The sequence below is a fragment of the Apium graveolens genome, chromosome 2 (assembly GCF_009905375.1).
Source record: "Apium graveolens cultivar Ventura chromosome 2, ASM990537v1, whole genome shotgun sequence".
NCBI classification, from domain to species: Eukaryota; Viridiplantae; Streptophyta; class Magnoliopsida; order Apiales; family Apiaceae; genus Apium; species Apium graveolens.
The window spans coordinates 260,324,361-260,329,675 of NC_133648.1; the positions used below are offsets into that span (position 1 = coordinate 260,324,361).

The 5,315-nt window shown below is 36.3% G+C and overlaps 1 non-coding gene across 1 annotated transcript; it reads right to left on the reverse strand.

The window, feature by feature from the left end:
• Positions 1-4,183: 4,183 nt before the first annotated feature.
• Positions 4,184-4,290, reverse strand: LOC141709349 (small nucleolar RNA R71). Its single transcript, XR_012569931.1, has one exon. It is a non-coding gene; the product is annotated as a small nucleolar RNA R71 (small nucleolar RNA).
• Between the last annotated feature and the right edge of the window lie 1,025 nt (positions 4,291-5,315).

Below are 5,315 nucleotides of genomic sequence, written 5' to 3' on the forward strand. Positions count from 1 at the left end.
CCATTAAAATAATTTTAAAGATAATTCCAATATTTATAAAAATAAATCTTCAGTAAAATCACATTTAAAAGTAAAAGCAAAATGATACGACTCGACAATTAATAATACAAATAATTCTCGCACACCACTAAGTCACATACACTTAATATTAATACAACATATAGCTGGAAGAAGCATAAAATATTTTTATTTACTTATTTATTTAAAGATTATATTTTTAATGATACAAAAGTACAAGTCGTTATAAGCTAGCTCAACCTTGCGATCCTTTTTGTGTTTTCTTCAAGTGAAGAAGGAAACTGTCGGTAACGAGGATCCCCAGTCCAGTGCCTGAGCTAGGATTCCAAGTTGAGTGTTGAAAAGTGCTATCAGGAGTGTTTTGCTGTAGTTGTAATATGTTGATATTAATAGCTTGTGAGTTGTGAGTTTGTAAGCATGTTTTGTTATAAGTTGTAAGTTTAAATAGTGGGGATTAGGAACAATGTAATATAATTTATGGTTGTGGATTTTTTTATACTTTAACCTGTTGTGATTCGTGGATATTTAGGGTCATTGCATATATTATATTTTATACAGGTTTATATTGTGGTGTGACCCCGAAGTCTATGACCCGGATTGGGATGTGTCACAGTATATCTTAAATCATGATGGTCTTAAACAATGATACCATGAATTCATGTTATTTGATTTATGAAAAGTTTCGATTGTTAAAATCTAATAATTTACACTTTACAGTATTTGCATGAATAAACTCTGATGGTAAAAATAAATACCTAAATGAGTCAGGCATGTGGGTTTACTGTTAAATTCTGTTAAACTCTGATGTTAAGCATGTGGGTTGACTAGGTATTTTTATTTGAATTAGTGGATGTGATTAAACTCGTGGGTAAAGGTAATGATTACATCTGTGTGGTTAGTGGCGTGTAAAAAGGTTAACATTTCAGTAATTATAGAAAATTACCTTGTGTAACCGTGCACGTCTTTACTGCTCCTAATTACCTGTTCCATGATTATTTGATGAGCAATACAATTGTGACACAAGTCCCACTAAGTTGAACCGTTTGTAAATAAAAGACTATAGAGTTATACAAATCAATTTTTGATTTTATAATTATCACATTATCTTTTACCTAACTCTTTCTACTCTATTACTTCCTCTTTTCTATCGATTAAAGACTGAAAGCCAAATCAGTGTTTAAGCTTTTTATAAAACAACTAAAGATGACTTCTTCAGTTACAACTAAGGCATTCAACTACAATGGTTCTAAGTTTGTACCCAACAACTATGCAGCCATTACTGAACAAAATGGCATAAATCCTGGTTATCATATCTTTTAGGATCTATTGACTGTTAGTGAGGTCGGATTTTCTCTTACTACTCCCATTACTATTTCTTGTAACAATGTTCTTGCTTTTTGGAAAATAGGTGTGTTTCATGATGGTGGTCCCAATGGAGGTACACCAAGTATAACCTTTGAATACAATTAGGAAACAAAAGTAGTCACTCTTCAAACTGTTATGGATGTACTTCATATCCCTTCTCATGACATTTATGCATCTCTCATTGCCGATAGAGAGAAGAGGATATTTCTTGCTCATATTGGTTATGACAAGGATATGAAGAACCTAGGTCAATTTAAAAGACCCGGACTTAGAAATGAATGGTACTTCTTCTTTGAAACTTCTTCTTTGACTGTATCACTAGAGCATTCAACAACAAGGGTTCTAATTTTGATTATCTACCTATGGTGTCTCAACAAATATGGTATTCTCTAGTACATTCATGTAATTATAATTTTGGAAAAGTTATCTTATGTTTTATAGGTGATAGGTTAAATGCTGACCCTAATACTGTCTAATATGCTAGAATTTGTCAGTTAATTTTTAACCATTATTCTCCAAATGTTTACATCCCTGCTAATGAGATCATCTTTGCATTTAAATTAACCAAAAGGGCTTTTTCTAATCTCATTAAGAAGGATAAGGAAATGGATGATCTTCCAGATCTCAAAATCCCAATTTCTACAAGAGACTTGCTAATTGCAAGGCTACATGAGACCTATAGTCTACAGAATATTCAGAGAGCTAGGTGTTAAGTGGCATTTATGTCCACTTAGAACATCCTATAAAGGCTCGAATTGGTGTTTTGTACTCAAGTTATTTATGTATTTGATGTGTTTTTGTAGTGTTTTGCATTTCAGGCATAGATAAGGGATCGAGGAGATTTAGCATTGCTTTGGTACTAAAACGGTGTTAGGAAGGTGTCTTGAATAAATGCTCGTTGAATTTCATCAGAAAATCAACAAAGAAAATAAAAATCAGAAGTTTTTCCAGAAGGTCAGCGCCCTCGCGCTGTCTTAGCGCGCGCTCGTGACAGCGCCAACTGTTAGAGTTACAGCGCGCTGCGCTGGGATAGTGCGCGGCCATGCCGGGTCGATTTCCAGGAATCCTATTTTGAATAAAAGATTGATTTGCCGGGCTCTTGGACGATTTGGGCTGCTATATAAAGACAACTTAAAGACGTTTTTCACAACGGAGACTAAGGAGAAGACAGCGAGAAGACCTAGGAGCACAAATACAACCAAGGTGAAGGGGATCTAGTTTATTCTTGTGATTCTTTATTTTAAGTTGTAATCTTGGATGCTAGTTTTCTTGTTTGTTGAACCTATTACTCTTGATTACGTACTTTGTTTATTATTCAGTTTATGAAGACTTAGTTTATTATACCATGCTTTCATAGGAACCCACAGTGATGATGAGTTCGGTTATGGGCTAATTATTATCGTGGGGTTCTAACAGATTTACTTATGGATTTCAATAGTTAAATTATTTTGATACCTTAGTGTGTGGTGATTGTATGATATCCTAGTATTGGTTGTGCTTACTCGTCTTATGAGCGTCATGAACTTATAAGATAGTGTGTTAATCTCTATCGAAGCGAAAGTGAATATAGGGGTTTAGAACTTGCCATGCTAGCATAGGTTCATGTATTTATTATTGCATGATTCGTAGGTAATTTTAACCATCTTACTTTCCCTACGTAATCACGATAGATAACTTGCACATTAAACTGTTATATTGTCAAATTCTATAGACATATAGGGTCTCAATATAATTGGTGTCTATTCAGCTTCTATCTATTTTCTGGATGTCTGGTAGTAGGGTATTCGTACAATGAAAGTTGTCGTTTACTAGTTTCGTGTTGTCTGATTAGTGTCATCACCATTGCATGCTAAGGCTAAGAACAAAGGCTATTGAATGAAGTATTTAATGAAGTTAGAATTCCATGTTTGTCTCATATAGTAAATTAAAACCTTTATTCTCTTAGTTAATTGCATGTTAGTTAATATCTTAGTTATAAATAATCCGAACTTGTTATCGTCTTAGCATTGAATAATAACCATAGCATTGTTGCATAAGTACATTAATTGAAATTAACCTAAACCAGTCTCTGTGGGAACGAACTAGAAATAATTTTATATTAATTGCGATCGTGTATACTTGCGTGAATATTAGCGCGTGTTTTCGTCCTAACAAGTTTTTGGCACCGCTGCCGGGGACTCGGTGTTAATTTTTAGTTTATGTGCTTGACATCAGTGGTCGTTAAAGTTCACTGACTCAGATATTTTACTTACTTGTTTGCTTGTTTCTTTTTCAGGTACTCTAGAGAATGTGTATGCAAACACGTTCTCGATCTCGCAAGAGAACACTGGATAAATCGGAGGAAGAAGTTTTAGTAGAGGAAGAAGTTCTTGTAGAAGAGGAGAAAGTTGAAGAAGAAGCTCTTATTGCAATGGGTGAACCATAAGTAAATACAAAGGCTTTGAGGGACTACTCTCAGCCAAAAATCAATGATATTCAATCTAGCATTGTCAGACCAGCCATCACGGCTAACACTTTTGAAATCAAGGCTAGCATGATTCAGATGGTGCAGAACTCGGTTTAGTTTGGGGGTTCTCTGACAGAAGATCCCAACATGCATATTAGAGATTTCATCGAGATCTGTGACAGTTTCAAATTCAACAATGTCTTTGAAGATGCTATTAAGTTGAGGCTTCTCCCATTCTCTCTGAGGGATAAGGCTAAGTGTTGGTTACATTCTCTACCACCAGGCTCTATCACCAAGTGGGAAGATCTTGCTCAAAAGTTTCTCACTAAATTCTTTCCTATGGCGAACACAGCTGTAATCAGGAATGCTCTTACTTAATTTACGCATCAATCGGGAGAATCTTTATGTGAAGCTTGGGATCATTCTAAGGAGATGCTTAGGAAGTGTCCTCATAATGGGATGCCTGACTAGATGATCATTAACTGCTTTTATAATGGTTTGGGTGTGACTTCTAGACCCATGCTTGATGAAGCATCAGGTGGAGCCTTATGGGCTAAGAGCTACGATGAAGTTTATGATTTGATTGAACTGATGGCTGCTAATGAATACCAGAACCCTTCTCAAAGACTAACTCAAGGCAAAGTAGCAGGAATTCTGGAGGTAGATGCAGCTACTGCTATAGCTGCTCAGCTTAAGGCTTTGATGATGAAGGTGGATTCTTTGGCTAATTATGGAGTTAATCAAATTACTAGTGTCTGTGAACTTTGTGCTAGTGCCCATGAGACGGAGCAGCGTGCTATTTCTAGTGAATCAGCTCAGTTCGTGAGCAACTTTCAGAGGTCGTAGCAACCAGTTCCATCCACCTATCATCCCAACAACCGTAATCATCCTAACTTCAGCTGGAGCAACACTCAGAATGCGGTGCAGCAGCCTTATTAGAAGTATGCAGCAAAGCATTACAACCCTCCTGGTTTTCAACAACCACAATACGCACCAAGACAACTCCAACTGCAACAATCTAATGAAAAGTCAGAATTGGAGAAGTTGAGGCTCATGTGCAAGAGCCAAGCGGTTTCTATTAATAACTTGGAAAATCAAATTGGGCATATTTCCAATGCCTTGCTGAATCGATAACCTGGTACACTTACTAGTGACACAGGGAAGAAAACTGAAGGTTGAGGTCTGGGAAGGTTGCAAGCCAAGAAAAAGTTCAAGTTCCAGAATCTGAAGATGTGGCTGAAGAAGAAGTATAGAAGGAAGCAAAAGTGGAACCAAGGAAGAAAACTATGGAACACACTCCTCCTGAGGGTAATACAGGGGAGAAACAGGTCTATCCTCCACCTCCTTTTCCTAAGAGGCTATAGAAGCAAAAGTTGGATAAGCAGTTTGGAAAGTTTCTGGAGGTGTTCAAGAAACTTCATATCAACATACCTTTCGTTGAAGCTCTTGAACAGGTGCTTAGCTATGCGAAGTTTATGAAAGGTAT